At 34.1% G+C, this 11299-nt stretch overlaps 1 pseudogene; it reads right to left on the reverse strand.

Moving 5' to 3' along the window:
• Nucleotides 1-4613, reverse strand: part of LOC112038859 (probable NAD(P)H dehydrogenase (quinone) FQR1-like 3) — an 11195-nt pseudogene extending 6582 nt beyond the window's left edge.
• Nucleotides 4614-11299: the final 6686 nt, after the last annotated feature.

Consider the following 11299-nt stretch of genomic DNA (forward strand, 5'->3'; position numbering starts at 1 on the left):
GGGTCTTTTGTTAACCTAATTTCCTTAAGTTTTATCCAATTCATATGTTTATGGTTTGTGAATCAATCATTAAATATGGTTAGAGGTGATTTTATATTATTTTGTATATTATTTAAAATTGTTTGTTATGAACTTGCATGTAAGATTTTTTTTTTTTTAATTCTTCTCTCATGATCTCCCTTATTTTTATTAATATTAAAATTTTTAGTTAACTACAAAGATAAGGTGGGTTCCAATTTTGTTTATCATATATGAATTACAAGTTTATGACATAGGTTCCAATGTTACTATGTTGTTTCCATCCCTTAATTTTGATTTCAAGGAAAATCTTCTTTTTAACTTTAATTTGATGATAAATTGTTGATAACAATTTATTTTGTTTATATTACCCTCAATTTTGATTTAGATGACAATCTTATTTTTGGGTTATTCATGACTCTTAGATTGGAAGAATCCACTCAATGATATTGTATGGACGCAATTTGGCTCTCTAGCCAAGGGATGGATAGGTTTAGGCCCAAAAAGCCCAATACAATGAATTTGTAGAAAATAGGTTGGAAAACTGGGTTTTAATGAGTTAGACAACAAGTAAAGTGGATCCAAATAACAAGAAAATGAAGATATACTGGTTTAACCTAAAGAAAATCGTCCTCAGCACAATCTGAGGAGATCAGTTCTTATATATTTCTTCTCAAGTTTGAATACAAGTTTAACTCTTGATTGCTATAGTGTTTTTCTCTTAATTTCTCGATTCCTTTCCTTCAAGGTATTCTTCATGTTTTATACTCTCTTCCTTCCTTCATCTCTACCCTCCACATGTAGAGCAGATTGTTGGTGTTGATCCTTGTCCCATCAGTATCTTCTTGAATTCTCTTATAGTAGTTGTAAGGCTGAAAATTACTATTCAGGTATCACTTCCTCATTAATGTAGCCAAAGAGTTAGCTACAGAACATTCAATGCGGTGGTCGTAGCTTTCTCTTTAGATATTTTAGGACTTCCCTCTATCCTGCGCTTCTGTAATGCTTATCCATATCAATAGAATTTCTTGGAATGTTGCCCTAGATGGTAGACCACCCCTTCGAACCTCGGCTTTGCTCAACCGAGGAGGCATTCATCCTCAGACTACCCTCGTGGACCCTTATGACCAAAACTAACCTCTTCACTTACTAATACGAACTCCCATGATAATGTTCACCCCTCCTTGGCTACATCATGTCCTCGGATTTGGCCCCCGGCCCAATATGAACATAGATATATATATTGCTAGGCCTAACACCCCTACAAATATTTTGGTAGAAGAAAACACAATTATTTAAAATAAAATTATTAAAATTAAAAAAAAAAAAAAAAAAAACTCATATTTTAAGAGTTGGTATACACTGACATACATGCACGCACTGAAATTTTTTATTTTTTATTTACCTTTAATAGCTTAGAATATCACATTGTGGACAAACACCAACAAAGTGAGCACCTTCAACACTACCATGATATAAAGAAAAGAGGAATGCATCTCTGATTTATTAGTTATTTTATTAAAGTTCTTTTACATAAACATCATACCTTTTTATCTTGATATTAATTTGATTATAAATTGTTGATAACATTTTGATTTTTTTTTTTTTGTTTATATTTTTTATCAGAATGGATATACAAAATCAAAGATATAACATCTTTGATAAAATTGACACTAAAAAAGACGATTGGAATATAGAGTAAGAGCCACAAGAATGTGGGAGGTACTTAATATTAAAACAAATAATGAACTTATGAGACTTGATTTGGTGTGAGTTTTGAAGTAAAATAATAAAATTATTTTTTCGTCTTCAAATACAATTTTATTTTATTTTATTTTATTTTAATTAATTTTTCTATTTTTTTTTCCAAAATAGCCTTATTCATGCAAGTATTAGAATTTAGAAAATCATTTGTTGATTATTTAAGAGATATACAAGACATGGGAGACATCACAACCACCACCACTGTAAAGTTGTGATTTACAACTATGTTTTATGTTGGTTTTATTCCATGACAAAAAGTTTTGTAATTGCATTAATTTATTTCCTTATATTTTGTGGGATTTTACTGTATTAGGTTTAGTTAAGTTGGTGAAGAATCAAGCATGCAATGAAGATCAGTGCAATTTCGTGAGTAGCTAGCAAGAAGTTCGTGAGTAAAGGTTCCCACTAAAAGGCCACATGAGAAGCACATGCTAAAAACTGAAGAGTCAAGTGTCAGACTACATATTGCATGTACTTCACAAGATAGGCCATCTCGTGAGGTACCCACAAAACTTTCTGCCTGGAGGATTTTAAGTGTGACTTTCTTACCTTTCACTCATACTATATATACCCTCATTACTCACAAAAGTAAAGGAGGCTATACTCAAAAAGAAAACCCTAGATAGGTTTCTACAACACAACACACCCACCTTTTAGAGAGAGAACTACTCATCCTTTAGTGAGAAATCATTGTAGTCTCTTCTCCTTTCCCTTTCCCATTATTATATCTTGAAAGGAGATTTGTACCCAAACACAACCCACACCTATTCAGAGCATAGAGAGTGTTTTGGAGCTTGAGAAGCTTTGAGGATTTGCCAAAAGAAGTTGGTGAGGTTTGGCGGATGCAATCGGGTGGTATTGCGGAATCCGGAAAACTATTGAAGACAAGACTCCGAGAAGTTCCTTGGTAGTAGGAACTTGGAGGCTCAAGTACATTGAGTATATTAGGCTTGGAGGGTCTTTTATAATTCGTGTACTCCAACTTATTCACTAGTGGATCGATTTCGACTTGAAGGGTCACGGAGAGGTTTTTTGCCGAGTTCTTCGGTTTCCTCTTCGATAACACATCTTGGTGCTATCTTGTGTTTGCATCTCTCTTTTCTTACTCTTTAAGCTTTATATTTATTTTTGTTTGCTTGCTTATGACTTTGAGAGTAGATTCGATGATTGCGCTTCATTTACTCTTGTTCTGCACTTACATAAGTTAGAGTAAAAGCAATTAAGCTGTAATTTTAATATTGAGGGTCTAACAAGCTCATGTGTTTCACACAAATAAGAGCTTTCAACCATTGAGCTATAGGCAAGTATTTTTTACATGCACTTGATTCGTCTTTCAAATATACATACTATTAGTTTGGTTGTCTATACTATAGTCATTTGCCTTTATTTTTTATTTTTGGGTTAAATAGTTGAACAATGCTAAAATGACAAGTGTTGCAAGATTAAAACGAAGATCAATTATGAATTTACGACAATCAAAATCTGTAGATTCAGCCAAGAAAAGACAGAATCATTATTCAAGAATCAACTATTCTTACAACAGACCATATAAGCAATGAATATTTGAAGGAACCTATATGTTCATGCATTTATTTTACATAATGAATTGGTAGCAAATTCCAACTCATTTGCTTGAAACGTGTACATTTATTTCATAATAAATTGGTTTTCAAGTGTTTTGAGTCCAATAATTAATATTTTTTTGGCCAAAAATTTTCGTTTTTCTTAAAATAGTTGAACAACGTTGAAATAGCAAGAGCTGCAAGATTAAAACGATGATCCATTATGAATGAATGATGACAACGAGCTACAAATTCAATCTCCAAAAGGCAAAAAAACACTATTCAAGAATCAAATATTTGTGCAAGAGACCATTCATCCTAAAAAGAAGACTGTTTCCTTTAAAAATCTGTTATGCTGCGACAATTAAAAAAAATAAGTCAAGGATGTTCAGCCATGGCCAATTGTACGTTGCTTTGTCTCAAGTAACAAGCCCTGAAGAACTAAAGATTTTAATAAAGAACAATGACAAACAAGAACAATGATACACAAAAAATATAGTTTACAAAGAGGAATTTAACAATATCCCAAAGGTAAAAACAACTTCTAACATTTTCTTTTCATTAATATTATTGTTAACAAACTTGCCAATTACTTTCAAAACTCAATACTTATATTGTAGATCCAATAAATACAAAACTTTAGTGTAAAAAATTTGATACATGTAACTACAAGTCTCATTATAGCACAATTGGTGTGTTAGAAGATAATTTTTCATTGAAGTATTATCATTTTATATTTAATGGTTGTTACACCAATACAATTTATTCTTTTTGTTATGATATTATATAAATTTATAATAAAACTGTGCAACGCACATACCTTTAACTAGTAATAAATAAATAAAAGGCAAACAAACTTGATACAGACGCTCACAAGTGGGGGAACTCTTGCAAAAGGGGATTGGGTGCTAGTTTTTACATACTATAGTGCAATTTTTTAAATTAAAAAAAAAAATTGGGGGCCAACACTTAACGTAAGTCCACCCCTAGACTTTTCTCAAACAAACAAACAAGCAAACAAACAAAAACAAAAGTCCTCCCCTGGACCATTTGTCCTTATGCAGGTCCGAATTGGAACATGTTTTCTTCTTGGAGGAAATAATAATCATGTGACTAAGGAGACTTGTTCTCTTGAAGACGTGATAATTCCTTGGGATTGTATCCTAAAGGATAGATGTCCAAGACTCTTAGAGCATCAATTGTGAGAGGTGTAGTCTGGCTTAAGGATATTATGTCAACACAAGCCTTGATCAGAATTGCATTATTCATTTTTTATGTATTTGTTCTGTGAGTAATTTATTTTCTTTATTTCTATTTGGTGATAAGCATGTTTGATGGTATTAAGGAGGCTGGAGGTGAAGCTGAGGAAGACGATGAAGTACTACTACTACTACTACTACTTATTTTCACGAAGTGGAGATAGGATCGGGGATTACTACTATTAGAACATATGTAAGACTTGTTAGAAACATATGTTATGTAAATTGGCTAATCTTTTGACAAAACATGCTTTACTTATAATTTGGTAGATCTAGGATGGGTTTAGTACTTCAAGTAACAAGAGTTCAAGTTTAGTATTGAAGCCATGCAAATCTGTCTAAGAAACAAGTGAAGAAGTGTTATGCATTAAAGCTCAACAAATACCTCAATAGATCATATCTATCAAGGTTTAATGCTGATGCTCGACAACAACTCGATAGAAGCTATATCTATCGAGAATTATAAAATTCAAATTTTCAAATTTGATTTCATGTATATCCATGTGTATTTGTGTAGGGTTTCTTTTTTCACAACCCTAAACATATATAAGGATTATTTTTAAGGGCTGTAAAAGGTGATGCAAGGTGATGTAAAATTATTATACATGCATATTGTGACCTGAGACTATTAGCCCTACTTCATCTTCCTCTCTGTAGAAGCTACTGCGTCTTTACACCAAGGGTTTTGTAACCAAGAAGCTTCTTGATCTTCATTGTTGGATGAACTGAAGAACTTTGTAGCTAACATCTTCCTCAAGTTGGTGTGTTAGTCACGTACTGGGATCCGTGCATTATTGGTTAGTCACGTATTGAGAGCCATGCATTAAAAGGAGAGATTGCTGCTACATTACAAGTCCAATTGGGTATTGGGGTAAGGGTTGAAATGTAGGTTGATATTAGGTATTGTGATTTATTTTACTTAGAACCACTTGTTTTGATAATAGTAGATTTTCGAGAGTGGTGATCTTAAATTCACCCGGTTAGGTTTTGTCTCGGTGGTTTTCCCCATTCGTAAACAAAGCACCTATGTCAAATTTATTTTTTGCTGCATTTAACTTAGTTGATGATTTGTTTGTACTACCACGCTTATTGCATGTAATTGAATTTAATTAATTAACTTGACTAATTAATTGATTAATTTACCAAAGAGGTCAATACATTCTTGGCCTATCAAGTGGTATCAGAGTGGGCACACTCTGATTAGGATTAATCTTTACTGTGTGATCCATTGACCTCTGTTTGTCATGGATAGTGGACAATCACTTATTATACCACCTTTATTTAATGGCACTAACTATGCATACTGAAAAGTACGCATGAGAGCTTTCTAGCAGTCTTTTGATGAGAAGGTGTGGTAAGCTATGGAGATTAACTGAACTAAGCCAAAGGAAGCGCCGGCTGATTGGGATGATGCCAAGATTAAAGCAGCAAACTTCAACAGCAAAGAATTAAATGCTCTATTCAGTGCGGTCATCAATGAGGAGTTAAAGAAGATGTTCTCTACTGAAACTGCTAAGGAAGCATAGACTATCCTCCAGTCAACCTATGAAGGGACTAAGGCTATCAAGGATTCAAAACTCTAAAGGCTCACTACTAGCTTTGAGGAGATAAAGATGGAGAAGAATGAGTCTTTTAATGAGTTTAATGCCAAGCTGAAGGACATAGTTAACTCAGCCTTTAATCTTGGGGAAACCATTCCTGAACCCAAGGTTATAAGAAAGGTGCTAAGGTCTCTGCCTGTGAGATTTCATACAAAGATCACTGTCATTGAAGAATCAAAGGATATTGACTCTATTCCTTTTACGGAGTTGGTTGGCAACTTGTAAACCTATAAATTGGGTTTGACTAGAATCGGGAAAGGAAGCAAAAGTAAGAGCATGGCACTGAAGGCCAAAAGCAATGAAACCGATGAGTTGTCCGATGATGAAGATTCCAAAATGAAATCCTACATCACTAGGCAATTCAAGAAGTTCATGAAGAATGCCAATGCGAAAGGATTTGATAAGGACTGTAAGCAATCCAGTTCTTCTCATTATAAGAGCCAAGACAGAGGAAAGAAGGATGCTAAGGATGGCAATCATTACACTATTCCCTTCAGACCAAAGTGCTACGAATGTCAAGGTTTTGGACACATGAAACAAGAATGTCCAACATATCTCAAGTTAGTTAGGAAAAACAAGGCTCTTGCTCCTACCTTAGGTGACATTGAGCCTGAGATTGAGTCAGATGATAGTGATAATGAGGGAATTTTAAATGCCTTTACTACTACAGTTGATCCTACTGAAAGGGTTACAAAAATAAAAGATGAAGAAAAGGACTTAGTGGTATCTAAGTTTGGGAAAACGGATGAACATGATGACATCCATACGCAAAATTATACAATGTTTTTGAAAAGCATGAGAAACTGTATAGGCTGGCCACCAAGAAGCTAAGTGATTTAGAGCTAAACCGAGAGGAGCCCTCTACAAAGGTTGATGAAGCAAATCAAACTATTGGAGCTTTGCGGTTCAAGAATAACTTTCTTTCTGAAAATATAAAGAAGCTTAAAGCAGAATTGTTCCTAGTTCGAGTACAATTGGAGAGGACTTCCAGTGCAAAGCTCGATGAGATGTTTAGCTTTCAGAAAACTACTTCTGACAAAACCGATTTGGGGTATGATTTCTCTTCTCCTAATATTGCCTCATCTAGTACAACTATGTTTGTCTCACCTACTAACAATGTTAATTCTGAAAACAATGAATGTAAAACTGAAATAGATAGTGAGAACGTAGACAAGGGAAAATCTATTCTAGGAGAACCCATAAGGTTTAAAAGAAAGAGACTAGAAACCCTAGGACTAAGAAGATTAACAACAAAAAGTCTAAACCGAAGAAGCTGCATCTCTATCATCACTGTGGAGCTTCAGGACATACTTATCCAAATTGCTACAAGTGGTTAGCCACTCAATAAAGCAATAATATGCTCTCGTTTGGAAACCAAAATTAGTTTCCATCTTCTCTTGCTCCTCTTGGAGATCTTCTTAAGGCCATCATGTTCCTTTTGAACTTAAACGATTTCAATTCTTCCCCCTTACCACCGGATCAAAGGTTTGCTCAAAGAAAAGGTTCTTCCAAGGTGTGGAAGGAAAAAGGCTCAAACTGATTTAGTCACTTTTTCTCTCTCTCCCTTTATGTTTATGCATTACTTGTATGTTTTGCTCTCTTATCTTAAGTCAGTCTAGTTTTATGCTTTGTTTTATTTAACATGTTTTTGTTTGTTTGTTTTCACTTTTACATTATTTTGTTTTTCATAAAAATAAGAAAATTAAAAAAAATTTGAAAAATCAGGAAAATACAAAAACAGTGTGTGTTTGTATTCATTGGTACTTGTGTACTTTGGATAGCCATTGAAACAAAGTTTTCTAAACCTTGTATCTTTTGCTTAGATGAGCATCTCAATGCACAACTAAGCAAATGAGTTTTGTGGCTCATGTTTATGATGAGTACGATTAAGTAATCTCTTATACTTAACACTCATGTCACTCATTTTGATAAGAATGACTAAAAAATCCTAAAAGAAATGTATAAATAACCATCTCACCACTAAAGCCCGCCAATCATGTGTAACATCCATGTGCTTTGGCATTGTAAAATTGTGATGTTTGTGGCTTAACATAATCGGGTATTTCTTTTCTCTCTCTTATATGCTCATGCATGATATGCTCAAAAAGAAAAAGAATATGCAAAGAAATCAAAAGTAAAAACAATCAAAATGCTTTTAAATATGGTTGCAAGCGTGTTTCTAGAAGATGTGGGAGTTATAGGATGTACCTCGAAGGTGATATTCCCTATCAAGCAGTTATGATTATATGTGAATGTATGTGATTTTCTCATATCTCAAATCATCATAATATGAGACACTTATGCACTCTTACTATGTTTTCACACACAATACACAAATTCTTTACTACTTTTGATACATGTGCAGGTACAATGTGATTTGGTCATCACAATGAATACATATATTAATGTATGCTGCCTAAACTGCCATAACTTGTTTTTGAAATATAAAATTGGTTAGACTTTGTGTGTGTGTGTGTGTGTGTGTTTGTGTGTTTTGGATCATGAATACTTTGTATTTTTTTACTGAGAAATGTTTTTGAAAGCTTAACATGTTGATTAGATCTATGTTTGAGTAGCTTGTTTGTTGCATTCATCTCTATGTGTTTTTCCACTCTTTGAAAAACTCTTTTTCTTCAAGCTCCACAGCGTCTCAACAGATTCTTATCTATCAAGCCCCTTGGACTTCCTTTCTCGACAGAAGTTAGCGCAATTTTGATCCATCGAGCTTTCTGAAATTTGTCTCGACAACTTCTTGATCTATCGAGAAACTTTCTGTCTGGCCGATAGATTCTCAACAGCTACACGATCCATCAAGGTACTTTTGCCGTCGAAAGATCCTAGACAGCACCTCAATAGATTCATTTCTATCTAGATTTAGTACTAGACAGATCTCGATAACTCCTCGATCCATCAAGCTGCATTTTCTATATATAGCTGAGGCGCGATTCGGTTTTCATTTTCTCACTTCTCTTTCGACAGAAAATCCTTCTCTCTCACTCCAAGCACTTTCCTTTCACTTCTATCTCTCTACCCACGTGATTTTCAGCCTACATCAAGCCTTAATCCTCTAGTAAGTGTTCTTAAACCCTCATTTTCATGCATTCATGCATTTTAGAGCTAGGTTTTTGGGCTTTTGAAAATTTTTGGAGTTTTTAGTGTTTTAGAAAGACAAGTTGTGAAAATCTACCATGCCATGAACTCTCTTCTTGCAAATTTTTTCAAGAGTTTGTGTTAGGGTTAGATTTTATTGTATTCAACAAGTGATTATAAGTTTAGTAATTTAAGACTTCTCTCATAATTCATTTGTTTATTGTGGTTTTTTCATTGATTGCTAACGGGAGAGACTGTTAGGACATATGTGAGACTTGTTAGAAACATATGTTATGTAAATTGGCTAATCTTTTGACAAAACGCACTTTACTTGTAATTGGGTAGATCTAGGATGGGTTTAGTACTTCAAGGAACAAGAGTTCAAGTTTAGTATTGAAGCCATGCAAATATCTCCAAAAAACAAGTGAAGAAGTGTTGTTCATTAAAACTCAACAGATAGATCAACAGATCATATCTATCGAGATTTAATGATAATACTCGACAGAAGCTATATCTATAGAGAATTACAAAATTCAGATTTCTAGATCTAATTTCACGCATATCCATGTGTATTTGTGTAGGGTTTCTTTTTTCACAACCCTAAACATATATAAGGATTATTTTAAGGGCCGTAAAAGGTGATGCAAGGTGATGCTAAGTGATTATACATGCATATTGTGACCGAAGACAATTAGTCCTAGTTCATCTTCCTCTCTGTAAAAGCTACAGTGTCTTTGCGCCAAGGGTTTTATAACCAAGGAGCTTCTTGATCTTCATTGTTGGATGAACTGAAGAACTTTATAGCCAACATTTTCCTCAAGTTGGTGTGTTAGTCACGTACTGGGATCCAAGAATCATTAGTTAGTCACATATTGAGAGCCGTGCATTGAAAAGAGAGATTACCGCTACATTACAAGTCCAATTGGGTATTGGGGTAAGGGTTCAACTATAGATTGGTATTAGGTACTAGATTCCTTTTACTTGTAACCGCTTGTTTTGATAATAATGGATTCTCGGAAGTGGTGACCTTAAATTCATCCGGTGGAGTCTTGCCTTAGTGGTTTTTTCCATTCGTAAAAAAATCACATGTGTCAAATTTTTTTTCTGCTGCATTTAACTTAGTTGGTGATTTGTTTGTGCTACCACACTTATTGCATGTAATTGAATCTAATTAATTAACTTGGCTAATTAATTGATTAATTTACCAAAGGGATCAATACATTCTTGGCCTATCAACTGCTTTGGTGATCAGCTAGATTTCTGAAAGCATTCTCGGGAAGATTAAGCATCAGTCAATCAATACAGTAGACATGATAGCTCACTTTTGGTGCACTCGTGACAGTATTCATTATATCGAATGGTCGAGATGAACTGACACTTCGATTGCCAAGACACGCATGAAAAGAAACAACGGTCTATATTAATTAACTTATGGTAGTTGCATTAAATGACATTTACTCCTATAAATACTAACACAGTTTACGTTATTCTTTTCTTTAGTTCTTTTCAAGTTCAGCTTATTTCTTCCTTCTTCCCGAGCCCTTAAATTCCTTCCAAGACAATTCTTATCATTAAAAAGCTACTCAGTAAATCCTCTTCCCTCTATCTATTTCTTAGTAAACTTGATAGGAAAAAATGGGTTTTTCATATCTTTTAAGAATTGACGCAGATGTAGAATCCTTCAAAGCTAGGTTTGATATCCCTTATAATATGAACATATTGTACCGTCACGAGAGAGACATAGAAGACCAAAGGTTACCCCATGTAGTCTTTTTTCCTTTAATGTCTGTATCAGAGGGTGGGATTAGATTTCCAGTAGATCCTTTATAACTTAGGACCCTTAGTTTTTACGAGCTTAGCCCCGACCAATGTTTACCCAACTTTTATAGGGTAGTCAGCTGTGTGGGACGTCTTAACCGACTATATGGCCTCAGCCTTACCCATTATGATATTAACTTCTTAAATGCTATTCGAGGGAGCCTAAAGTACGAGTATTACCTTCAAA

The sequence above is a fragment of the Quercus suber genome, unplaced genomic scaffold (assembly GCF_002906115.3).
Source record: "Quercus suber isolate HL8 unplaced genomic scaffold, Cork oak 2.0 scaffold_1205, whole genome shotgun sequence".
Taxonomy (NCBI): domain Eukaryota; kingdom Viridiplantae; phylum Streptophyta; class Magnoliopsida; order Fagales; family Fagaceae; genus Quercus; species Quercus suber.